Here is a 27,448-nt window from a genome sequence, read left to right on the forward strand (position 1 = left end):
GGGACAATGTGTGTGATACTGTCAGCATGGAAAGCCAGTTAATGTCGAAGAGCCCAGGACACACCAGTGGGTCTCATCCCCTCCTGTTAGAGATATTCATCTTCCTTTTGAAGCTTCTTCCTCCCCCTGAGTTTTCTCTCTCAGCGAACAGCACCATAACCCACCCAGTTGCACAAGTCAGAAACCCAGCGGACACCCTCGTCTCTCACCTTCCATGATCATCGAGTCATGCAAAGTCTATCCCCTAAATAGCTCTTGAACTGATGGGCCAACGGCTCTGCTTTGCCTCATTCACAACCCCAGTGAAGGGCACCAGCCTGTCTAGATTAGATGGCTCTCTTCCACTCATTATCCTGCCTCCATTCTGTTGCCCTCTAATCCATTCTTTTCACACTGTTCACGGGGTTCTCAAGGCAGGAATATTGAAGCGGGTTGCCATTCCCTTCTCCAGTGACATTAGTTTGCCAACAAAGGTCCGTCTAGTCAGGGCTATGGTTTTCCAGTGGTCATGTGTGGATGTGAGAGCTGGACTATAAAGAAAGCTGAGCACTGAAGAATTGATGCTTTTGAACTGCGGTGTTGGAGAAGACTCTTGAGAGTCCCTTGGACTGCAAGGAGATCCAACCAGTCCATCCTAAAGGAGATCAGTCCTGAATGTTCGTTGGAAGGACTGATGTTGAAGCCGAAACCCCAATACTTGGGCCACCTGATGCGAAGAGCTGACTCATTGGAAAAGACCCTGATGCTAGGAAAGACTGAGGGCAGGAGGAGAAGGAGACGACAGAGGATGAGACGGTCGGATGGCATCACCGACTCAATGGACATGAGTCTGAGTAAACTCCAGGAATTGGTGATGGACAGGGAGGCCTGGTGTGCTGCAGTCCATGGGGTCGCAAAGAGTCGGACACGACTGAGAGACTGAACTGAACTGAGTCCATTCTTAACACCAGCCAAGCAAACATGACTATCTCAGCTCTCTGACTACTCCCCTTAAGCCAAGAAAATGTCTCCCAGTTCCTTAGCAGGACTAGCCACACCCTCCCTGATCTACACTCTGCTTACTCCCCAGCCTTAGGTCTTGCCTTCATGACCTCAGGTAGGCATGTGAAGGGAACCGCTCCCCATCCAGGGCTTATGACTCCCAGACACACTCCCTTCACCTTCACATTCAGGCCACTGGCTGGAGCATCTCCTTCCAAAGTTTCTCTTGACTAGGTCAACCTCTACTCAACACTGAGCTCCAGCTCAGGAAACACTTCGGGAGGCATTCTGGCTTCACTTGACTGTATCCCAAGTACATGGTGGTGGTGGCTTAGTCACTACGTTGTGTCGAACTCTTGCGACGCCACGGACTGTAGCTTGCCAGGCTCCTCTGTCCATGGGGTTTTCCAGGCAAGAAAAACAGCCTATAACATGAATTTCATTACATGAATGAATTGAGCAAGCAGTCAAATGAAGTCTAAGGAGTCTGACTGGACTGGCCAAGGCCACATAGGTTAGGCATGACACCATGAGGAGAAGACCCAGGCCTTTGGCTACGTGTTGCAGTGTTCCCTTCTCTCCATCATGCTGGCATTTGCCTTATTAATCTCAATTACATTTGCTCTCTTCATTAACCCTTCAAAACATTCTCTTCATGTGGTTGCAAAATGTTGTGCATTTATACTGAGGGTTATAGCTTTTGCGCTCAAAGCCGACCAATGCCCCCTCTTACCAAAAGGCTTCCTGGACTCCCCTGAAAAGTAGTAGCCATGGCTCCTGTGATGCTCTCGAGCACTCCCGCAGCATTTTGTATCCTGCCCTCCCTCCTTGTGATCCTGTGAATTTTTCTGAAACTAGGAGCATGCTGGATTCATTTGACATCTCTGATACCCAAGACTGTTTTGGGGACACAGCAGTAGTACTTAATATTTGTGGACTGTAATGGCCTCCCTGGTGGCTCAGACAGTAAAGAATCTGCCTGCAATGTGGGAGACCTGGGTTTGATCCCTGGATTAGGAAGATTCCCCTGGGGAAGGGAGTGGCAACCTACTCCAGTATTCTTGCCTGGAGAATCCCTTGGACAGAGGAGCCTGGAGGCTACAGTCCATGGGGTCGCAAAGAGTGGGGCACAACTGAGCAACTAACACACACACACACACACACACACACACACACAGAAAATGGCTCTTCAGAGCTGAACAGTGTCCAAATAAGAGCAACTGAAGTGATGCCAAGGAAAAAAATGATGCAAAAAGACAGACTAAAATGATGATGGCTCTGTCATCTAGAGATTTGTTGGAGTTTGAAAAAAGGCACAGTTGGCTCTGCTAAGATGAAGACTCAAGAAGGCAATTGAGATGATGTTGTCACCGCTGGAACAGGCTGCCTCTCCTGGCAAGAACCTCAGTCCCCCAGTGACCTTCCTGCTTCTTTTTATTCAGGATGGAGGGCTGGAGTCAGAAAAGAAAATGTTCACTTTCAGACAGCTGGACAGAGTGCTTTTACACTCTGGGAAGCCTACCCACAGTCAACGCTAGAAGAACTGGCTTCATAGGTGGCACAGGTTCCTGACGTGGCAGTCAGCTGGTGTGATGGAAATGGAACTGAGCTGGGGGTAGAAATCCAAGTGTTGATCCAAGACTTGCCTGTGGCCTTGGGCAAAGCTCTGGGCCTCATTTTCCTGCTCTGTGTGATAAGAGGTTTGAACTAGATGGTTTCCTACAGTACTTTCTCATGTACAAATTCTTTAGTATAGGGAGTAAGCACTTGGATTTACTAATGCAGCTAGACAACCAAGGGTAAGAAGACTGTAAATCTGGGTAATGACTGCAAATGCAGACATCTATTCTCATCCTTTTCACTCCTGTAACTCGATCTAGACTAGTTGAAGCACATATCCATAATGATATTCTCTCATCCACACACAGCAAGAACAGCCAAAAGTTTTATGAATAAAAAATTAGAGATAGAGTAAGGCTGTAAAGCAGCAGTTTGCAAATATCAAAATCAGGGTGGCAACTTTCGAAAAACAAGCTCTGATGCCTTGCACCAGATCTACCAAATCAGAATCTTTAAGATGGAACCCTGGGTATTTTTTTTACAAGGCTCTCACGTGTCTTTGGTGATCAACTAATTTGGGGCTCATTTACAAAGGAAAAATAGTGTTTTTCAAAGGGTAGCCTGTAGATCATTTTCATGTAAATTATCTAAGATGCTTGGCAAAAATATCTGGGAAGATGGCCCCAAATCTGCATTTTAACAATTCTTTCAGTGATTTTACAAATAGCTTACATATGCTGACAAGTGAAATAATCATACAGGTCTTCAAATGAAGACCTCAAAGTCTACTGAACAATATAGTGAAAACAGGAAGTTCTGACTGCAAGAGAGGTCTATTCATCATTATTATTTCTATCATATTTCATCATCTTGTTTACTCCCATAACAAAACTGTGATACAAGCACTTTTACCCTCATTTTACTGACAAACTAAAGCAATAGAGAGTTCAGGTAATTTCTCCAGAACCATGAGATTCATAAATGGATACAGGAGAACTGAAAAATAATGCCACATAGCTAAAGAACAGCCTATACTGCTATAGAATGTGGAATTAAAGAGTTCAGTACAACCTTTTAATTAAACCATCTGCTGAGATCTTATCTAGGGAAGCAAGTTAGCAATATGCCTCAGTTCCTGTTGGTTAGCTTTATTACCTACATCATAAATGTTTATGTCATTAAAAATAATCATAGATTAGCCAAGATGTAAGGACTAGTAACTAATAAACAACAATTTAAGGGATGCCCTCGAATCCTAAAATGATCCAAGGTAGTCATCACTTCTAGTCAACAACCTTTGAAACAAATCTTAGCTGGTGAGAAGCACAGAAATATGCTGTGCAGGGTCTCACCCACTTGGTGAGGAGCCCAATCACCTCCAGACCTTAATTATCTGACTCTGCTTCATTAATCTATCTTTATACCATGGACCCTAGACTGTATGCCTTTCAACATGCTAGAATAGGACTACATTAGACTCAAAACATCTTTCAGGGAATACAATATAAAATGCTACTACTACAAACACATTTTTTTAGGACAAAACTCTCTGCCCCCATTGATTCATCTCAATTTGTCTAATAAAATATGTTTGCGAAAAGATGTGCTGGTCTTGATCTCTTGCTACACTGAGGTAAAAAGGATCTCCCAGATTCCCCATTCCTATGTTGACCAGTACTTGGTATCGCATAATAGAAGGTATTTCATAAATATGATGAAACCAAATGGATTATAGCTATTACAAGCTCTAACTTTGATTTTTTAAAAACAATTCATTAAAATCATTAATGGAAAAGACAAAGTTGTCCAAAACCACACAATTTTTAACAGAATTCAAATTCTTCCCCTTTCCTCTGTTCATATCCTACTCTTCTCCTCTTCCTTTCACACTGATGTTACAGCCTTTCTAAAATACGTGAACACACAGATATTTTCACAAAGTGGAAAAGTAAGAAAAATGACATTAAGAAAGAAAAATTGCGAAAAAAAATAACTAAACATTCAGTAGTTGTTGATAGATTTGTTGAAGGTTTTCTGATTGAGGATTTGTTTTCCTTGTTTTGTGTTTTGAAGGGTGACTTTTCTGTGTGCTTTGCTCCCATTCGAATTTTGCATGCCAACTCAGATTGTATCACTGTATCTTGTCAAATGTGTTACTGAAGGAGCCATTTCTTCCACAAAATCAGTATCTAATTTCCTAAGTAAAGATGAAAAAAATACTTACAAATATCTGATTAAAATACGCTGCTATTTCTAAGACAGCTGTAGGAAGAAACTCTGACAAACCCTTTTTCCTGTAAATCAAAAAAAAAAAAAAAAAGACTATGAAAAAGCAGATAAGGTGAAAATCCATTTAGATCATCAAATTTCAATCATTCTGTCCTCTTTTAACTTTAAACTGGTAAACATCATGACTTGTTTGACTTTCTTGAGAAAAGTAGAATCTCCAATTCGACAACAAAATTTTCTATTAAAAGTCAAAAGGGTTCATTTCAAATAACAAGTGTTAGTACCTAGGATTGCCAGCTACAAAATGCAATTATACTACAACAGTATAGTAACAGCAATTAGGGATGAATGTCAAGTTGAGAAAGTCATCACGCAGGCTCCCTCCTCTGTGCTCTAAAACACTCTAGTCTATCTCTACTGTTGAACCTATCACCTATTTTGTTAATTTCTGATTAGTGCCTGCCTTCCCTTCCCCACCTCACACAAATTTCTTAAAGCCTTTTGAGCGCACAGACTGTGATTCATTCGCCTTGCACATGGTAGGGGGGATGCAATAAATATTAGTTGAATGTCAAGGTTTGTGAGGTGCTTTTCAGACTCAGAGCTGCTTGAACGCATATGTATCACTGCGGAAGAATTTTAAAACCCAGAGCAGACATCTTTCAACTGCGTTCCTCTACTCAGCTTCCTATATGGTTTCCTCTGTTCCTCTCACTGTGTATCTGAAACTGTTTTCCTTCAAATGAGTCCTATTTGTTCAGATGAGATAAAGGGAACTGAGAAGAGGAAGAGAAAAATAAATGAAAAAATGATCATATGGGAAGTAGTAACAAAGTAAAAATTTTACAAGCTTCAAAATTTATGTAATACAATGCAAATATGTACCTCAAAAGAGCAAGATTAAGAAAAATACTTTTGTAGTCCTAATTTTTCAAACATTTGCTTACAGCTCTCAGCAAAGATCTAGTAGAAACTGCAAATAGGAGCCCAGTTTAAAATAAGTTAGGTAAAAAGCTTAACACTGTTAGTCTTTAAAAAGCATAACACTGTTATTTCTTTAAATGTATATTTAATAAATCTCTATAATTTTACACCTTTTCCAGGATTAAAATTTGTTTTTATTTTATGAATTTCCACCTATCTCTTCCTATTTTACTAGAATCAAAAGAAAGAAAGACTGGCAGTTATTTTTCCCTCTTCATTTCTTTGCAGCTTATGCTATATTCAAATATATTCATGCAATGGACTTTAAAAAAATATCCATATGAATTTTTGATTCTTCACAGACATCAAAATTCAGATTTATGGGTGATATGCTAAACACAAATACACTAGAGATTAAGAGACTGAGAGACTCTATACTTACCCTTTAAACTATCAATTATCAAAAACTACCAACAAAAGAAAAGTAATTTCTGAAAAGGCTTTAAGAAGAGTGGCACGCTTTTAACATCACCAACAAATTGTTTTGAGCACACATCTCCTATATATGAAAATTCATGTTTATAAATTATAAGTACCACTATTCTAATGAAAAATATAATTTGTTATATTATCATTGACATGTATGTTAAATACATTAACAGAAATTTAAATCAAATAAGAATTCTGTAAATATAACTTCAGTGTTCTATCATGTTCTTCCTGAACTTCCAGGTTGGATGCAGAATTTAGAAGACCTTGCTACTAGATAAGATCTAATTTCGCTCCATTATCTCTCCTGTAACTACCGTTAAATCTAGGGAAAACCTAGTGATATACATGCAACTACTAAGAGATTCGCAAGGGAAAAAGGCCAATGGTTTCAGCAAATGTTATTACAAGCTTTTCAAGAGGAGCAAATCAAGATGTGAGTGGATCAGCAGAAATTCATCATATTAGTGTACACGCACATGCAGGGTTGTGAATTAGCATAGATCTTGCAAATCAGCTAATTCAGTGATTTTCAAACTATTTTAAAATATTTCTTTCCCAAATGAACTCTTCAGCAGGTGGCCAATATGTAAGACAGATACCAACAGAACCGCTCTGGCTAAAACAGCTTCAGTCTCTACCCACTCTGTCTTCTTCCACCTCAACTCTCCCTCCACAAACGTAGTTTGAAAATTACTCGACAACACTGCCATTTTAGAGATAAAGCTACCATGCTGAAGAGGGAACAAGAGTAGCTGTTCTGAGACAAGGAAACAGATAAAGCAGCTGAATGACTGACCCTGGACCCTGGACTGTCTTCCTTGTAGATGTCCCTGCCTTGTTTTCATGGCCTGGCTTCCCTGCACATCCCCATCAGATCTCATTTCCAAATATCCATTTTAAAAGTATGATCTGGTAAGATTTAAGGTACTCTTCGCTTCTAGGGTTTGATAAAATAATGAATACTTATCCTTTTCTTTTAAATCTATACTAACTTGAAAGTTTTCATGACTTGAGCAGTCAGGCATGTCAGTATGCAAATTCTGTATAAAGAAGGATCCTGTTCACTTCAGACAGATCTAACACTGCACTTATACAGCTTGGCTTCATGGACATCACCCTAACCCTGGACCTGCCTGATCTGACAATTTCTCCAAAAAAATGAAATACAAATATAAAGATGACGCCTGCTTAGTTATATTAAATAAATGTCTGCCTCTATCATACCTAGGATTGTAGGACTGAAGATGAAGTTGTTTGAGAACAAATACGCAACTAGAGAACTCCGTGAGGTAATACTTAGTCAATGGTTGCACTGAGCTGTTTTACAATTTCAGTGAGTTACTATACCTAGTTATAGCTGCTTCAAGGGGCATTAGTTTCTACTTTTGTTTTGTTTTTAAAGGCAAATCATAGTTCTAAAATGTATAAAGGCCTGAACATTCAAAATGTCAGATGAGGGGATGGAAGGGAGAGAACATAGGTATACATACAGCAAATTCACATTATTGTACAGCAGAAACTAATACAACACTATAAAGCAATTATACTCCAATTAAAATAATTTTCTTAAATACAAAAAAAAAATATCAGGTGAACTTTACTGCTTCCTAAAAAAAAAAAAACAAAAAACTGACCACTTCGACTGCAAGACCCAGTTTTGAAAGGCTGTTTTCTGACAATGCAGTTAATCTCTCAAGCATTATAAAGATGAAAACAAGCATCAAAAGATGAATCAATGTGACATGAGAGAGAATGGACATTCACGAGGATGTTTTCTACCCACAGAACTCAAATGAACTAGCTTAGGGAAACAAACGACTCTATATGCCTGACACAGAATAGGCACCCAACACATGTTCACTGGATAAACAAAGAAGAAAAGAATGAAAGTTGAAAACAGATCAGAAGCAGGTAGAATAAGACCAGATTATCAAGAGTTTTGAAAAAGGCTTTATGCTGTGGGCTACTAAACTGAGGTTTAACAACAACAAAAATGGCTCTCTAAAAGAAAAATGAGTGAGTTGATAGTAAGCAAACAGCAAATCCAGCTGTAAGACTCTAGAAGTAATCTTAGCGTTGGCTATAAAGGCCCAGCAAAGGGGGAGACAATAAAACTGGATTAAGGAAGGCGTGGCAGAGGCTTCTGCTTGGGCTCTCAAATGTGCTTCTGCTCTCCTCCAAAAATAGAAAGTTCAGCCGGGTACACAGCTAAGGACCCCATTACCAAGCCTCCCATGCTGCTACATGCAACCATGTAACTGGCTTTTGTCGCTGAAACGTGAGCTGTGAGCATAAGTGATGTATGCGTCTCTAGGTTATACTGTAAACGAGAGGGGAGTGTGGCCCTTCCCTTCTCTTTTTCTTTTTTTGAAACCTTGATATCATCTATATGGTGAGCCATCATTCACCACGTGGACAAGGACACCACCCTGGGGATGATACAGCAACAAGGTGTAAGCAGCCCGTATCCCTACCATGTCAAGCCATTACACCATGTCTGCACCATCTACCTGGGCTGTGATAAGACAGAACTAAACCTACACTGCGTTTAAAGAGAGTGAAGTCGCTCAGTCGTGTCTGACTCTTTGCAACCCCATGGACTATAGCCTACCAGGCTTCTCCATCCATGGGATTTTCCAGGTGAGATTACTGGAGTGGGTTGCCATTTCCTTCTCCAGGAGATCTTCCCGACCCAGGGACAGAACCCAGGTCTCCCACATTGTAGGCAGACACTTTACCATCTGAGCCACACTATGTTCAATCCACTATTACTTCAGGACTTTATTATAACTGTCAAACCAATATTTTAGCTAATTCAGATGAATAAAAAACATTTTGAAGTAGAAAAATCCACAGAATGTGGTGATAGGCCAAAGTGAATGAAGGAGGGCAATGAGTTGAAACAATTGCAAGGTTTTATGTTTAGGGAACTGGATCACAGAATCATTAACAAAAGAACAGATGAGAAGGAGAGCTAGTTAGTTTAGACGCTGGCAATATTGCCAAGGGGACTGCAGAGTAAGTAACTGGAACTATGGGCCTGGCACTCAGACAAGAGGAGAAAATTAAAAACGGAAATTTCAGCAATATTGTATTGTGTATAGAGTTGAAAAGATGAGAACTGATAGAATCGCAGGTTAAAAGAGATCAATGTGTATGTCAATGAATGACAGTGTGTTCTCACAAGAGGCAGGAGGGAGAAGCAGTATGCAGCAATTAATGAGAAAGGTAATCAAAACCACAATGAGGTACCATTTCACGCCAGTCAGAATGGCTGTGATCCAGAAGTCTACAAGCAATAAATGCTGGAGAGGGTGTGGAGAAAAGGGAACCCTCTTACACTCTTGGTGGGAATGCAAACTAGTACAGCCACTATGGAGAACAGTGTGGAGTTTCCTCAAAAAACTGGAAATAGAACTGCCTTACGACCCAGCAATCCCACTGCTGGGCATACACAGCAAGGAAACCAGAATTGAAAGAGACACGTGTACCCCAGTGTTCATCGCAGCACTGTTTATAATAGCCAGGACATGGAAGCAACCTAGATGTCCATCAGCAGATGAATGGATAAGAAAGCTGTGGTACATATACACAATGGAGTATCACTCAGCCATTAAAAAGAATACGTTTGAATCAGTTCTAATGAGGTGGATGAAACTGGAGCCGATTATACAGAGTGAAGTAAGCCAGGAAGAAAATCACCAATACAGTATACTAACACATATATATGGAAAAAGTGTGGTTAGAGCAGGCTAAGGCTGGGAGAGATTCTAACACTAACAACAGTATAATGCTAAGCACATGAGCTTTGGAGCCAGGCTGGCTCTAGAACATAACCATAACTGGGCCACTTTAATACAACTTTTCTTATGTATACTGTGAAAATTCTTTCTGGGGCTATTAGTAGTTCTCCTCCATTCTTCCATAGAGGAAGATAATAAAGCTGTTAACAGAGCTAGTGGATGCGATGGAATTCCAGTCGAACTATTCAAAACCCTAAAGGATGATGCATGCCATCAAGGTGTTGCATTAAATATGTCAGCAAAAGGTCAATCCTCATCCCAGTTCCCAAGAAGAGGAGTACAAAAGAATGTGCTAACCATCAGAAAACTGCACTCATCTCCCATGCTAGTAAGGTCAACCTTAAAGTCTTGCATGCTAGGCTTCAGCATTATGTGAACCAAGGACTTCCAGATGTCCAAGACGGATTTAGAAAAGAAAGAGGAATCAGAGATCAAATTGCCTACATTTGCTGGATCATAGAGAAAGCAAGAGAATTCCAAAAAACATCTACCTCTGTTTCATTGACTACACCAAAGCCTTTGCCTGGGTGGATCATAATAAATACTGTGGAAAGCTGTTAAAGAGATGGGAATACCAGATCACCATACCTGTCTCCAGAGAAACTTGTATGCAGGTCAAGAAGAAGTCAGAACACTGTATGGAACAACCGACTGGTTCATGATTGAGAAAGGAGTATGGCAGGCCTGTCTGCTGTCACCCGGTTTGTCTAATCTATATGCTGAGCACATCATGAGAAATGCCGGGCTGGATGAGTTACAAGCTGGAATCAAGATAGGCGGGAGAAGCATCAACAGCCTCAGATAAGTGGATGATACCACTCTAATGGCAGAAAGCGAAGAGGAGCTAAACAGCCTCTTGATAAGGGTGAAGGAGGAGAGTGAAAGAACTAGCTTAAAACTAAATATTAAAAAAACTAAGAGCATGGCATCCAGCGCCATTACTTCATGGCAAATAGAAGGGGAAAAAGTGGAAGTGGTGACAGATTTCCTCTTCTTGGGCTCTAAAATCACTGCGGTGGGTCACTGCAGTTATGAAATCAGAAGATGTTTGCTTCTTGGCAGGAAAGCTATGACAAACCTAGACAGTGTGTTGAAAAGCAGAAACATTACTCTGCCAACAAAGGTCCATATAGTCAAGGCTAGGGTCTTCCCAGTGGTCATGTATGGTTGTGAGAGCTGGACCATAAAGAAGGCTGAGCACTGAAGAATTGATATTTTTGAACTGTGGTGTTGGAGAAGACTCTTGAGAGTCCCTTGGACAGCAAGGAGATCAAAACCAGTCAATCTAAAGGAAATCAACCCTGAATATTCATTAAAAGGACTGATGCTGAAGCTGAAGCTCCAGTATTTTGGTCATCTGAAACAAACAGCTGACTCACTGGAAAAGTCCATGATGCTGGGAAAGACTGAGGACAGAAGCAGAAGAGGGAGTCAGAGGATGAGATGGGTGGATGGCATCACTGATTCAATGGACATGAACTTCAGCAAACTTTGGGAGATGGTGAGAGAGAGAGAGGCCAGGCGTGCTGCGGTCTGTGAGGTCAGTCTGGGAGACTGAACAACAACGGCAAATGTAAAAATAGACCTTTTGCTCACAGAGTGTTCTGAAGATTGAGACAATGTCTCAGTATAAATACCTTAATAAACAATAATCATTATTATTAGGATGTCCTTTGTAGCAAAGGAGAAAGTGCACTTTAGAAGGTTAATGAGGAGTACAAGATCACAAATCATTACTTTATTGGCGGTAAAGGAGTATAAACTCAGCTTCATCCAAAACCCAATTGTCAATTACCAACACAGAACCAAAAAAGAGCTGTGAAAATTTCAAACACACTTGGATATTTTTTTCATTAATAAAATTGATTTATAGCCAACTTTTTTTATCCCTTCCTCCTGACCTCCATTTCCTTTCAAAACTAACTCTGTATGAATTCCTGTGTGGTTTTGATCCCATTATTTCCTGGGCCACAGGTTTCCCTCTTTAATCTACTTTGCCCTAATATTCTCAATCATGGCTATTTCTTCTTTCCACTGTCTAGGAAAAATACAGGTAGAAAAAAATGTATTAGAGAAATCTTATTCTGAGGCATGTATCTTTGTTAACTATTTGATAAGCTTCAGATTTAGGTGCTTCTACCTAAATAAAACACTGATTGTTAGTTTTATATTTTAGAACAGCATGAAGAAAAAATCTGAAGTAGCATTTTGAGATAAATTCATTCTTAACAGGTCTTTGGAAGAGTTATTCTTGGAAACTATCTCTAAGAATTATCTCTGAAGAGCAAACCAGCCATGACTTCAAACTCAGTTCATTAATAAAGAGGCTTAGGCTGAAATGCTCATTTCTGGTTTTCCCATTCACCTTTACTAAGAGAGGCAGCCTAGCCTTGTTTCTCTTTGTCATTGTTGTTGTCATCACCATTTTGAGGATTTTTTTTTTTAATCCAGGTATATAGGTCAACTAAAAAAACCCATTGCTTTTCTAATTCATAATCTGTCTATAATTGGAGAGCCATTTAGAGCAGGCCACTGCATTCAACTGTACAGACTGCACTTCATAACTGGAGACCAATACTCACAGGTGAATTTTAAAACGTTAACATCATTAAAGTACAAAAGCAGAATAAAGGAAAGTCTTAATACACTTTTCTACAAAGATGTATTTTTCCCTAGAGTGTTGCTCAGTAGACATACTAAATTCTTTACATTAAATATATTTATTATTTAAAAGATGAATTAACTTATTTAAATATGTTCCACTTTAAGACATTATATTCAAGGCAAGAAGATTACGGACAGAACAAAAAAAGAGACAAAACTCAATGAAGATATATTTAATGTCAAAGTTATCTCCTTCCTTCCCCTTCTAGGATTTGAGAATGACTACATGTCTCACACAGAGGCCAGTGACATTTACTACTAGCCGAATTTACACTTCCTCTATCGGCACCTTGTTCATGTCAGGATTTATCTGGCTCAGAGGAAAAAGGCAGCTGCAATGGTGAGTCACTAAAATGGTGATTCACAATTCTCAGGGAAGCAGCTGCTGCTAAAAGCTGTGCTTCACACATCAATCATTTGCTGACTGTCACAGCTAGTTCAGGCACATTATCTGCTCGGCCTACTGAGTGTGTGGTTGTTGATATTTGCATCGCATTGCAGGGTTCCTGTTGTCATACCATGCTGCAATAGTTGAAATAACATCATCCTGCGGACCTTCAAAAATGAGAAAATCCACATCATCATGAAAATACAACCATCTCATGAAGGAACTGATGAAAAGAGCAGTCATTCTAAATGCTAAGAGACTAGTTTATTTTCAGTAGTACGATTCCACCCACCTCTGCATTTCTGAACGACTGACCTCAGTCAGTCACAGTCCAGCAGTATCATAAGTACCAGATTTGGGGTTATGGCTTGAGTGATGACCCCTCCTCCCCAAAGGAAATGTTGAAGTTCAAACTCCAGTACCTTAGACTGTGATCTTATTTGTAGATGTAACCAAGTTAAGATGAAGTCATACTGTTGTAGGGCAGACCCTTAATCCAATACAACCAGTGACCTTAGAAAAAGAAGGAAGGAGAAGGGAGGTGGCAAGGCAGGGGTAAATTAGGAGGCTAGGATTAACATATACACACTTCTATGTATAAAATGGGGCTTCCCTGGTGGCTCAGATGGTAAAGAATCTGCCTGCAATGTGGAGACCCGGGTTCAATCCCTGGATCAGGAAAATCCCCTGGAGAAGGGAATGGCTACCCACTCTAGTATTTTCGCCTGGCACATTCCATGGACAGAGGAGCCTGTCGGGCTATAGTCTATGGGATCACAAAGAGTCAGACATGACTGAGCAGCTAACATGTATAAAAAAGATAACCAAGAAGGACCTACTGTATAGCACTGAGAATTCTACTCAATACTCTGTAATAGCCTATATGGGAAAAGAATCTGAAACACACACACACACACACACACACACACACACACACACACACATATATCTGAATTGCTATGCTATACACCTGAAACTTACACAATAGTGTGAATCAACTACACTTCAGTTAGAAAATTTTTTTAATAGGGGGAAAATGTGAAGACATAGTGACACAGGAGGAATGTCATACGAAGATGAAGGCAGAGACTAGAGTGATATGTCTACAAGCCAAGGAATACCTGGGTCTGCCAGAGGCTGGAGGAGATCAGGAAAGATCTTCCCCTAGAGGCTTTGGAGGGAGCCCAGTCCTGACAACACTGTGAAATGGCAAATTACCAGTTTGTTGTATTGTGTTACGGCAGCCCTTTTACAGCATCCATCTGGGGATAGTGAAAGAGTATCGGCAGCTCCTAGAGGGCATGGTATAAAGTGTGTTGACTTAGGAAACAATAGTGACTTTAACATTTTTTTCAAGGCACATTTACTCAGATTTTTCTCAAATTAAAGCATCCCTAAGTTCGTAGATAACTGAGCATAAACCACATCAGGATCAGACTAACAGATTAAAAGCCATAACATTGGCTTGAGACGAACCAAATATCCCATAACAGCTTGCATGTCTGGTGCTTCCTGGTATCTCATGACCTTTTGGTATTAACAGATATAAAGCTATCACCATCTTTACTCGTGCCTAGAGGTTCCAACACATGCAAAAGAACGAACAGATGCGTTAGAATCATCACAGAACCTGTTTCCATAATGTTTGCAAATCAAAAGAAGTGCATAAGAAATGTGTATAATCAAAATAAGGAAAACAAGAAATATGCTTAAGAGATTGAGCCATTAAACTAAACCTTCATAATCTTGCTTAAGCTTTCAGCTTCTTGCTCAGTTATGTCCGACTCTGTGACCCCATGGACTGCAGCACACCAGGCCTTCCTGTCCTTCACTGTCTCCTGGAGTTTGCCCAAATTCATGTCCATTGAGTGGGTGATGCTATCCAACCATCTCATCCTCTGTCCTGCCCTTCTTCTCCAGCCCTCAATCTTTCCCAACATCAGGGTCTTTTCCAATGAATCAGCTCTTTGCTTCAGGTATTGGAGCTTCAGCTTCATCAGCATCAGTCCCTCCAATGAATATTCAGGACTGATTTCCTTTAGGATTGACTGGTTTGATCTCCCTGCTGTCCAAGGGACTCTCAAGAATCTTCTTCAGTACCACAATTCGAAAGCATCAGTTCTTTAGCACTCAGCTTTCCTTATGGTCCAACTCTCACACCCATACATGACTACTGGAAAAACTACAGCTTTGACTATACAGACCTTTGTCGACAAAGTGATGTCTCTGCTTTTTAATACACTCTCTAGGTTTGTCATAGTTTTTCTTCTCAGCATCTTTTAATTTCACGGCTGCAGTCACCATGTGCAGCGGTTTTGGAGCCCAAGAAAATAAAATCCATCACTGTTTCTACTTTTCTCCCATCTATTTTCCATGAAATGATGGGACCACAAGCCAAGATCTTAGTTTTGATCTTGGAAGGTAGTAAAACATAGCAAGCTAGACTCAGACACCCTTGAGTTATGCTACCTCCATTACTAACTAGTTCTGTGTCTGTAGCGAAGCTATATACCATCTCTAAACTTCAGTTCAATCATTAGTAACTGAGAATAATCATGTTACCAACTTTATAAAGAAACCATTCGGTAATTATCAGCAACTATTCCTAAGAGTCAGACATGACAGAGAGACTTCACTTTCACTTTTCACTTGCATGCATTGGAGAAGGACATGGCAACCCACTTCAGTGTTCTTGCCTGGAGAATCCCAGGGATGGGGGAGCCTGGTGGGCTGCCGTCTATGGGGTCGCACAGAGTTGGACACGCCTGAAGCGACTTAGCAGCAGTAGCAGCAGCATTCTTATTGCCAAGGGCTACCCAGGTGAAGAGGTGAAGGATCCATCTGCCAATGCAGGAGGAGCAAGAGACACAGGTTCAATCCCTGGGTTGGGAAGGTCCCCTAGAGGAGGAAATGGCAACCCACTTCAGTATTCTTGCCTGGAAATTTCATGGACAGAGGAGCCTGGGAGGCTATGGTCCATGTGGTCACAAAGAGGTGGATACAACTGAGCACACACATTCTTATTACTCATCTCAGTCTTAGCTAAAGTTGCCACTTCACTCATGGAAGAGATATTCCTCCAGGCCTCTGCTTTCTGTTTTTAAACCAGAAAGAAACAAAGCCAACTGCAAAATGGGTCAACTCTAAACAGTACCCAGAATGCCATAGCCTCTCTTTCTACAACTAGACAGAAAGAGTAAATCCTTTGTAAATATTGTTGGTAAGAATCTTTCTAAAATCTGTTAATCCCTTTCTCCCATTGGGTAAATAGAAGATACTGGACATGGCAGTATCTTTATACATCTTTCAGCCTCTTGCACTTTTGATGGTCCTTATTCAGAGTATCACATATTATTGGGATGATTTTTTATACAGTACTTTAATATAGCAAAATAGTTTCTTGTAATTTACAAACCATGCTCATAATCCCCTTATGACATCATTCTATATTTTTGCTTCACTATGGTTTACTTCCATATGTGGAATTTCAGGTAGTTAAAAGGCCAGCCATCAAACCCTAAGTCTCTTCTTGTCAAACTAAAATAAATGTCAAAAATACAGAAATTGATATTTTCAAAACCTCTTCCAAACTGTCAAATTTTTGAACCTAAGATAATTCAATGGGGGAATAGAATTTCTTTTCAACAAATGGTGCCAGGACAACCAGATGCAAAGGAATGAAGTTGGATCCATACCTCATACCACATATGAATTAACTTAATGAAAGTCGCTCAGTTGTGTCGACTCTGCGACTCCATGGACCGTCCATGGAATTCTCCAGGCCAGAATACTGGAGTGGGTAGCCTTTCCCTTCTCCAGGGGAGGTTCTCAACCCAGGGATCAAACCCAGGTCTCCCGCATTCCAGGCAGAATCTTTACCAGCTGAGCCACAAGGGAAGCCCTTGATTAACTTAAAATGGTCATAAGTCTAAATGCAAGAGCTAAAACTATAAAATTTCTAGAAGAAAATAAGAGTAAGCCTTCATGACCTTGGTTCAGGCAACAGACACCACACACACCAGTGACAAAACGAACGCAACATTGCAAAGCAATTACCCTTCAATTAAAAATAAATATCTTTCAATTAAAAATTAAAAATAAATTAGGGCTTCCCTTGTGGCTCAGTTGGTAAAGAATTTGCCTGCAATGCAAAGACCCAGGTTCTATCCCTGGATCTGGAAGAGCCCCCTGGAGAAGGAAATGGCAACCCAACTCCAGCATTCTTGCCTGGGAAATCCCATGGACAGAGGATCCTGGAGGACTACAGTTCATGGGGTCCCAAGAGTCAGACATAACTTACTGACTAAACCACCACCACTGCTGCTACTGCTGCTAAGTCACTTCAGTCGTGTCCGACTCTGTGTGACCCCATAGACGGAAGCCCACCAGGCTCCCCCGTCCCTGGGATTCTCCAGGCAAGAACACTGGAGTGGGTTGCCATTTCCTTCTCCAATGCATGAAAGTGAAAAGGGAAAGTGAAGTTGCTCAGTCATGTCTGACTCTTAGCGACCCCATGGACTGCAGCCCACCAGGCTGCTCCGTCCATGGGATTTTCCAGGCAAGAGTACTAGAGTGGGGTGCCATTGCCTTACCATATATAAATTAAACTTCACCAAAATTTAAAACTTTTGTGCACCAAAAGACACCATCAGAAAGTGACAAGGTTACTCATAGAAGCGGAGAAACTATTTGCCAATCATATCTGATAAATGACTTGTATCTAAAGTATACAGGAATTATTACAACTAAATCAATAAAAGATAACCCAATTTAGAAAATGGGCAATGGATATTAAGACATTTCTCCAAAGAAAGTATGCACATGGCCAATAAGGACATGAAAAGATGCCTAACATCATTAGCTGCTAGAAGATGCAAATTAAAACCACACTGAAATACCACCTCACACCCACCAAGATGGCTATAATAAAAAAGATGGAAAATGAAAAGTGTTGACTAAGATGTGGAGAAACTGAAAGCCTCCTTCAGAATATAAATATAAATACAGAATATAAGATGGAAAAGCTTCATTTCATTTTTCCAGCTTCACTGGAAAAAAAGGTTGGCAATCCTTCAAATTATTAAACAGAGGTATGGTGGCTCAGATGGTAAAGCGTCTGCCTGCAATGCAGGAGACCTGGGTTCGATCCCTGGATCAGGAAGATCCCCTAGAGAAGGAAATGGCAACCCACTCCAGCATTCTTGCCTGGAAAATCCCATGGTCAGAGTAGCCTGATAGGTTACAGTCCATGGGGTCCCAAAGAGTCGGACATGACTAGGAGACTTCACTTTCACTATATGACCAGCTATCTTACTAATAGGTATATATATACCAATGAATAATGAAAGCACATATCTACACAAAAACTTTAACAGGAATAACATTTTATTTTTTATTTTATTTATTTATTTTTATTTATTATCATTATTGTTATTTTACTTTACAATATTGTATTGGTTTTGTCCCATATCAGCATGAATCTGCCATGGGTGTACACGTGTTCCCAATCTCAAACCTCCCTCCCACCTCCCCCCCAACACCATCCCTCTGGGTCATCCCAGTGCACCAGCCCCAAGCATCCTGCACCCTGCATCGAAACTAGACTGGCAATTCATTTCTTACATGATATTATACATGTTTCAATGCCATTCTCTCAAATCATCCCACCCTTGCCCTTCCCCACAGAGTCCAAAAGACTGTTCTATACATCTGTGTCTCTTTTGCTGTCTCGCATACAGGGTTATCTTTCTAAATTCCATATATATGCGTTAGTATACTGTATTTGTGTTTTTCTTTCTGGCTTACTTCACTCTGTATAATCGGCTCCAGTTTCATCCACCTCATCAGAACTGATTCAAATGTATTCTTTTTAATGGCTGAGTAATACTCCATTGTGTATATGTACCACAACTTTCTTATCCATTCATCTGCTGATGGACATCTAGGTTGCTTCCATGTCCTGGCTATTATAAACAGTACTGCGATGAACATTGGGGTACACGTGTCTTTTTCAATTCTGGTTTCCTCCATGTGTATGCCCAGCAGTGGGATTGCTGGGTCATAAGGCAGTTCTATTTCCAGTTTTTTGAGGAATCTCCACACTGTTCTCCATAGTGGCAGTACTAGTTTGCCTTCCCACCAACAGTGTAAGAGGGTTCCCTTTTCTCCACACCCTCTCCAGCATTTATTGCTTGTAGACTTCTGGATTGCAGCCATTCTGACTGCCGTGAAATGGTACCTCACTGTGGTTTTGATTTGCATTTCTCTGATAATGAGTGATGTTGAGCATCTTTTCATGTGTTTGTTAGCCATCCGTATGTCTTCTTTGGAGAAATGTCTATTTAGTTCTTTGGCCCATTTTTTGATTGGGTCATTTATTTTTCTGGAATTGAGCTGCAGGAGTTGCTTGTATATTTTTGAGATTAGTTGTTTGTCAGTTGCTTCATTTGCTATTATTTTCTCCCATTCCGAAGGCTATCTTTTCACCTTGCTTATAGTTTCCTTTGTTGTGCAGAAGCTTTTAATAGGAATAACATTTTAAAACTGCTTCATAACAATATCCTTCATAATAGCCAAAAAGAGGAAACAAAGGGAATGTTCATCGACTGATGAGTGTATAAACATAATGTAGTGTATCCTTGCAACACCGTATTCTTTGGCAGTAAAAGGAATGGAGTACTGATGCATCCTACAACACGACGGACTTGGTAACATTACACCACGAGAAAGAAAACACATGTGTGGTTCTACAGTCCATGGGGTCGCAAAGAGTCGGACACGACTGAGCGACTTCACTTTTCCAATACATACAAACTTAAAGAGATTAAGTAGATTTGCGGTTTCCACGAGCTGGGGGGTGCTTTGGGGGGAACTGGGGAGTCACAGCTAATGGATAAAGGGTTTCTCCTGCAGTGATGAAAATGTGACCATGGTGATGGTGAATGAATATACTAGAAACCATTGTGATGTATTCCTTAAATGGAAGACTTTTATGCTACATGAATTGTATGTCAATAAAGATTTTTCTAAAGTAAATTTACTGCAAAATATTCTCAGAGAATGTTAATGTTCACTGTGAATATGTGAAAGAGGACTAATATATAATATGCCAACCATGATTATCTATAGAGCCATCTACTCATAACAGCATTTTGAAAAACACATTGATAACAGATCCCGACTTGTTTTCTCTTTTCTAAACGGATAATGTAGGATTAGGAGACCCACTTTGTTGCATTTTCCATATTTTGTATATGTTCTATCTTTTGATCATTCTTCTAAAATAGTAATAGATGTCTACATATGAATATCCAATCTGCAAATATTAATGTTTCATATATAACGAATGGTAATAATATTGAATGCCAGAATATGTCAATCACTGAGATGTTCCCTTTTATTTATAACTCAGTTTCAGATCTCTTTTCTTGGAGAAGTCACGAGTTTTCACATGAAAGCATGCTCTTTTTGGTCACTTATTAACTAACGTATACAATCATCCTTAGGACTATAAAACAGCATGGGGGGTGTTGCCTCATCTTATTTTGATCAAGAATATCTGCCTAATGGAAGAGGAACTTTCTAGTGTAAGTAACCATGTGCTTATTTAATTCCAAGATGTTCAGGCCTTTTATGCCTTCCAGTGATTTTCACTGTAAACATAAAGCAAGCTCTCTCGGCCATGAAGTCTAAGCAAGGAGGATGCAGGAAGGACGCTATAGTTTAGTTTCTAAGACTACAGCAGAATACAGAGCTACAGAAAGCTATAATTGGCAGACGCCTTAGAGAAGAATATATTTAACTCATTAACCTCAGTCCTCTAATTTCAGAACTGAGGTCCTATACACTGAGGCCCTGAATGAGTTGTCTGGATGGAGAACACAGAAAGAATTAGGGCCCAGGTCTTCTGAATCTTCCCCAGTGTTCTTTTCCGTCATATTGACTCTCAATGCATAATTCAACATGGGCTTCTTTGCCCTGGACTATGCTGTCAGCAGCAATGAAAACGCATACAAGCATGATAAACGCACCGTGTTTATCATGGGCTCTCCTAGGCATGTCAGAATCCTCTGAGTTCTGCTGTGTTCAGAAAGCACCTGCAAATGATGCTGTGCTCAGCCTTCTCATTCATCCAGAACTGTGCCTGACATTTCCGACTCATTTGTAAAGGCAAACTAAAGAAGATAATTAATTTTCATGCTCTTTCAGGACATTTTAACGTCATGCAGCTCAGGATAAGTGTTTTCACTTTTTATTTTCTTTTGTGCAGATCTTTCTATTGTTGACTGTCATTCTCTGTGTCTCTTTATATAAAAAGTTCTCATGTTTCACTTTTTTCCTTTGTGTCCTCTAAAGATAGCATGAGCACAAGTCTCTCAGTTAATAGATTTTCAAATTACTTCATTTTGCATTTACAAATTTCCCCTTGCTACTTCATTAAATCAATGTTATTCACATAGACAACCTTACACCTAAAAAGTTTGAGACTGAGAGTTTATCAAATTAGACTTTTAAATTCTAGTTGAGAATGTCTCCTTCAAAACAGTGAGATTCATGCCATGAGTTTTAATGATGTCAAAATATTATATTCTCCTTTATCAAGCTAAAACTTATTCAGTGATTGTGTGAAAATTAAATAAGTCCAGTATATATAAATAAATCACATAACAGCAAAATGGTCTTGCATAATGATTTCACACTTAGTTTGACTTATCGATAGATTCATCATTCACAATGTTTTTAAAAGCATAAGTAAATTTTGCATGCTCTCTGAAGAAAAAGCATGGTATGGATTGAATATCCCTGAGGCCAACAATTTTTGAAAATATGTACTAACTCTCTAGAAAATTTTACATTCATTCAAGTACATTCTATGTATGTATAGAATGCCTCATTAATTTTGTTATGTAATTTAAAAGTAAATAAAATTCCAATAAGAAGTAGAGATCTTCAAACTTGATAAGCAAACAAATTATCTGAAAGTATTTAGAAACATCCATTTTCAAGTAAATTACATGAAAATAAAAAACATCTTTATTCACTTTAAAAGTCCATATGATTTCTATTTGGTAAAGTTAGTTTTTGTTCCTTAAGAAAAAAATTGCTTTTATTAAAAATATTAAGTAATTCAAGCCTACTGTTTAATATTATAAAATATCAGCTCCATTAGGCTATAATTCTGCTATATTTCATATTATATCCTCAGTGTCTAGAAGAAAGCCTGCTGCTGCTGCTGCTAAGTCACTTCAGTCGTGTTTGACTCTGTGTGACCCCACAGACGGCAGCCCACCAGGCTCCCCCATCCCTGGGATTCTCCAGGCAAGAACACTGGAGTGGGTTGCCATTTCCTTCTCCAATGCATGAAAGCGAAAAGTGAAAGTGAAGTCACTCAGTTGTTTCCGACCCTCAGCGACCCCATGGACTGCAGCCTTCCAGGCTCCTCCGTCCATAGGATTTTCCAGGCAAGAGCACTGGAGTGGGTGCCATTGCCTTCTCTGAGAAGAAAGCCTGACAAATAATCAAATAGTAAGTCAGTGTTTAATAAAAATTTGTCAAATGAATGCTACATAAATGAAGAGCTGTCACTGTTAATATAAAATCTAACATTACCAAAGGATTCAAATGTGCCAGGAACTATGCTAAACTCTCTATTTTGTTGGTTTTCATCCTCAGTCTTATTCGAGAGGAACCACTGTCATCTCCATTTTATAGATAAGACTAAGTTCAGAAAGGCTAAGTAAATACCCAAGGTTAGGACTGCAAATTCAGCAGGTTTAAGGATTTAAAACCCAGTTCTCCCTCATTGCAGAGCCTTGCGCTTAAATCCCTACTCTATAATAAGAACAATAATACTAGCAGTGACATAATAATAATAATAATGCTGAGCCATTCCTGTGCACTACATATGGTTTTAAGCCTTCACATATGTTAAAATTCATTTAATCTTTACAACAGTCTTATAAATAAGACACTACTATCCCCAGTTCACAGATAACCACACAGAATGTGTTATTCTGGTTCCCCCTAAATTATTTCCAATACTTATGCTTGTTTTTATCATGGCCCTTTTTGAGTAATAAACCAAAGGGGAAAAGGTATAGTTATGGTCTTCCCCCAGACGTTTGTCTCAAGTCCTGCTTTTGGTGGGACCCTGACTAAGGCATGCTGCTGCTGCTGCTGCTAAGTCACTTCAGTCGTGTCCGACTCTGTGTGACCCCATAGACGGCAGCCCACCAGGCTCCCCCGTCCCTGGGATTCTCCAGGCAAGAACCCTGGAGTGGGTTGCCATTTCCTTCTCCAATGCATGAAAGTGAAAAGTGAAAGTGAAGTCACTCAGTCGTGTCCGACTCTTTGCGACCCCATGGACTGCAGCCCACCAGGCTCCTCCATCCATGGGATTTTCCAGGCAAGAGTACTAGAGTGGGTTGCCATTGCCTTAATAAATAAACAGATAATAAAAATATCTTCTTCTGAGAAACTGAAATATGCTAGGCAACTAATCCATATTATTATCAGAGTCCTCCTAACATTCTCAAGACAGATATGACTATCCTCATTTCATTGATGAGAAAACTGAGACTGCTAGAGATTGCCCAAGCCACAGGCTAACTATTGCCCAAACACACTATCCAATGACTACGGGTACTTCTCATTGTCTGGAGATAAAGATTTTCCTGGAGCTTTGGCAAACTAGAACTAACCCATCCTTGAACACTCTGCCAAAGCAGCCTCTTCTCTACGTGCCTTACCACTGTGACTTCAACGACACATCAAAGCAATAAAAACAGAAGGGGCACATATCACTGGAAAGTGAAAGTCAGTCAGTCGTGCCCGATTCTTTGCAACCCCATGGACTATACATTCCATGGAATTCTCCAGGCCAGAATACTAGAGTGGGTAGCCGTTCCCTTCTCCAGGGGATCTTCCCAACCCAGAGATCGATCCCAGGTCTCCCACACTACAGGCAGATTCTTTACCTGCTGAGCCACGAAGGAAGCCTGTATCACTGGGATTCTTCTCAATAGAGAACCCAGAATACTTCCTAAACAACAAATCCATTAATGGTTACCAGAATTTATTTTCACTTCTCCTTCTCACTGAATACAAACTCAGTAACATTAAGGCCTACAGCTTTGCATTTTTCATGTTGTATCACACGTAGTTAATCAAATTCACTTAAAGGAACACCTCATTATTTTTCACAACTTTTCTGAGAAAACAATACTGTCTTTGTTTTGTGAAGCAGTATAGAGACTGCTGCTAAGTCACTTCAGTTGTGCCCGACTCTGTGTGACCCCATAGACATCAGTCCACCAGGCTCTCCCGCCCCTGGGATCCTCCAGGCAAGAACACTGGAGTGGGTTACCATTTCCTTTTCCAATGCATGAAAGTGAAAAGTGAAAGGGAAGTCGCTGAGTAGTGTCCAACTCTTAGCGACCCCACAAACTGCAACCTACCAGGCTCCTCCGTCCATGGGATTTTCCAGGCAAGAGTACTGGAGTGGGGTGCCATTGCCTTCTCCAGTATAGAGACAAAGGCACAATTAAAATGAGTACCGAGAACTTCCCTGTTGGAGAGACCATGTTTCCACCTGATGCTTTGTCTTCAGTGATCCCTGGTTCAGATTTAAGGTAAGAAGATGCAGCAGCCAGTGACAGTCCTGAGTCAGGTCTACCCTAGCCAAGAACACGAAGCTCTCCCCTGGCCTTAATTTAGAAAGAGCTCTGCGCAGGAAGGGTCCTTAGGAGAACGTAGGAAAAGTCAAGTTTGAATTCCAACCTGGTTAAAATTCCATAGTGATGTGCACATTACACCATAACAAGAGCAGTAATTGCTAGCTTGAAAAAAAGGAAAAATGAGTGTATAAATGAATGAAGGCAATTAGTGGAAAGCTAAAAAATAGGCAACTGGTTTTATTGCCCTTCAAGGGATAGTATTTAAGTCATAATCTTAAATCAGTCAGCCACTGAGCCAATGCATTTCCTACTCCAATTCAGAGTAATGCATAACCAAACTTTAATATATCATTACTTCTCTGAATGTTAATTCAAATCTGACTCATCACTCGGTAAGAGCTATTCGATTATCATAATTACATATAACTAATCTAGTGCCCATATGTGCAAGTGTTATCAAAGCATAATATAAATGACTTCACCCAAACCACTTCTGCAAATATATTTGGTATTTCCTACTTGTTACTCCAGAACGAGACAAAATCAATCTATTCCAAAAATAATTTAGACCTGAAAAAGATTGAAAGTACATAATCCTAATTACTCCTAATAAACAAAGGTTCTAGCTGGGTTTTTCCTTGAAATTTGAATGAAATCTTGGTAAATTTAATTTTAACATATATTTTAATCAACATAAAGAACTTAATTCAGAGATTCAAGGCAATGGAAGAGATTTAGAATTTACGCATGTTTCTTTAAGGTGAGCAAACACACCACTGCATATCTGATATGTGACAAAGCTCTTGTCTTTAGTTATGTCCCTTAATTGCTCTAGCAAGAGCTGCATGGTTCATGGTGAAGCTGGACTGAGTGAACTTTTAATGACTGTATGAGTAACTGAGATATGGCTAAAAGCCAGTGTTTAAATTGAATTACTTTCTAATCTTTCAAAGCTAAGAAACACACAGCTGAAAAAAGAGCACGATAAATATCAATATAGTTTGCTGGAAACATCAGTGTAAGGAAGGTCCCAGAAGCTCTTCATTAACAAAGATGAAAAAGGAAGCAGATGCAGATACCCCCAAACCAGAGACAATCCAAATACCTCTGTAATCATGCTCTCATCAAATCCCCTCATTACCAATTCTCTATACATCCTCAAAACTAAACCCAAAGTAACCCCTAAACATCATCTTAACATCAGTCATTGGTATCAATAAAAAGTAATTAAGGGAACTAATATAAATCATGATACTAAAGATGAATAGCTGCTTTTTGGATGTAAATAATCTCCAATATTTACTCCAAGCTGACTGCACAACCATTCTTAAGAAAACATGGAATTTTCTGAGCATTTTGGTGATGGTCATGAGAGATCCAAATAAATAGCTAAGAGCAGCAATTTTTTTAAAATAGTTTGATCTGCTAAACCCAAACTCCCTATCCATTCCTCCCCCCTCCCACTTAACAACCACAAGCCTGTTCTCCAAGGGGGTGAGTCTGTTTCTGCTTCACAGATAAGTCCGTGTGTCATATTTTAGATTCCACATGTAAGTGACATCATACGGTATCTGTCTCTTTCTGGCTCAAGTTCTGAATAAAGGGTAAAGCCAAAGCAATTAACTGAAAGTCTTTTGATGGTCATTCATCTAATGGCTATGTACCGAGGAACCAGAAGCTAGTAGAGGGTAACGTGGTACAGGGGTAAGACAATATGCGAAAACCAAAGGAGTTTATAGAACATATGGGTAATGAAACCCTTTAACTTACAGTTTTGATGAGGGTTCTGAAGGGGGAAAACAGGTTGTTAGAGAATAATTAGAACTCAAGGACGATCTAAATTAGATGGAGAGACAGCCTCTCTATGGAGGTGAACCAGATGGAGCTGTACGTGGCAAACATACCAAGTGTGCCATGGAGCAAACACGAGGATCACCGGTGACCTTGTCGTCATGGACACAATGAGTTACTTTTACCGCATGCCAGTTCTGCCTCTATACCCTCACTACCACACCTCCAAGTTAGGAATGCCCTTGCCTCCCATCCCCTCGGCTCCCGGAAGTCCCAATCCCTCCTTCAGCCTCTTTGCCCCTTCACTCCTGCCAGCTGGGCTTCTCGCTGGCTGGCTGGAGGTGTAAATGCGTAACTCTGTGATTCCTGCTGCACTGTGATGTCAGGGTCGGAGGAATGAGAACCAGCCAGGTGACACACACAGAAACACATCTCAGCACTGATAAATCAGTTTGGCTGAAAAAGTTTTTCTTGATGCTACAGAAGTAAGTATACAAACACTGGGCAAATTCATTTTACTCAAATTTAAGTATACTATATTTTAGATCTATTTAAGTAAACACATTTTTATTTCCCTATAAACTGATTCTTTCCAGTTATTTATGCTTAAAGTCTTAGCCTGTCTAAAATAAAAATGAGATTTATGCTATTGTTATTATTATTTTTTTTTAATTTTATTTTTACTTTATTTTACTTTACAATACTGTATTGGTTTTGCCATACATTGAACATGAATCTACCACGGGTGTATACGAGCTCCCAATCCTGAATCCCCCTCCTGCCTCCCACCCCATATCATCTCTCTGGATCATCCCCATGCACCAGCCCCAAGCATCCTGTATCCTGTATTGAACAGAGTATTTAAAGTTTGATGGTATCCTGTCTATTACACTAGATATTACATTAGATGATATCCTATTACAATTAATATTACAACACAA

General features: G+C 39.9%; 1 protein-coding gene across 25 annotated transcripts in view; it reads right to left on the reverse strand.

Moving 5' to 3' along the window:
- PKIB (cAMP-dependent protein kinase inhibitor beta) overlaps window positions 1-27,448 on the reverse strand; it is a 121,084-nt gene that overhangs the window by 40,299 nt on the left and 53,337 nt on the right. For 15 of the 25 annotated variants that reach the window (XM_042253254.1, XM_042253246.1, XM_042253245.1 and 12 more), the window contains one exon: window positions 4,766-4,835. The exons of 6 other annotated variants lie outside the window; for them this stretch is intronic. The gene's annotated coding sequence lies outside the window, so the exon portion shown is untranslated. Of the gene's footprint in view, window positions 1-4,765; window positions 4,836-14,259; window positions 14,334-27,448 lie in introns of all 25 variants that reach the window. 4 more of the 25 variants (XM_042253250.1, XM_060419205.1, XM_042253239.1 and 1 more) reach the window with 2 other exon arrangements.

This window comes from Ovis aries, chromosome 8 (genome assembly GCF_016772045.2).
Source record: "Ovis aries strain OAR_USU_Benz2616 breed Rambouillet chromosome 8, ARS-UI_Ramb_v3.0, whole genome shotgun sequence".
NCBI classification, from domain to species: domain Eukaryota; kingdom Metazoa; phylum Chordata; class Mammalia; order Artiodactyla; family Bovidae; genus Ovis; species Ovis aries.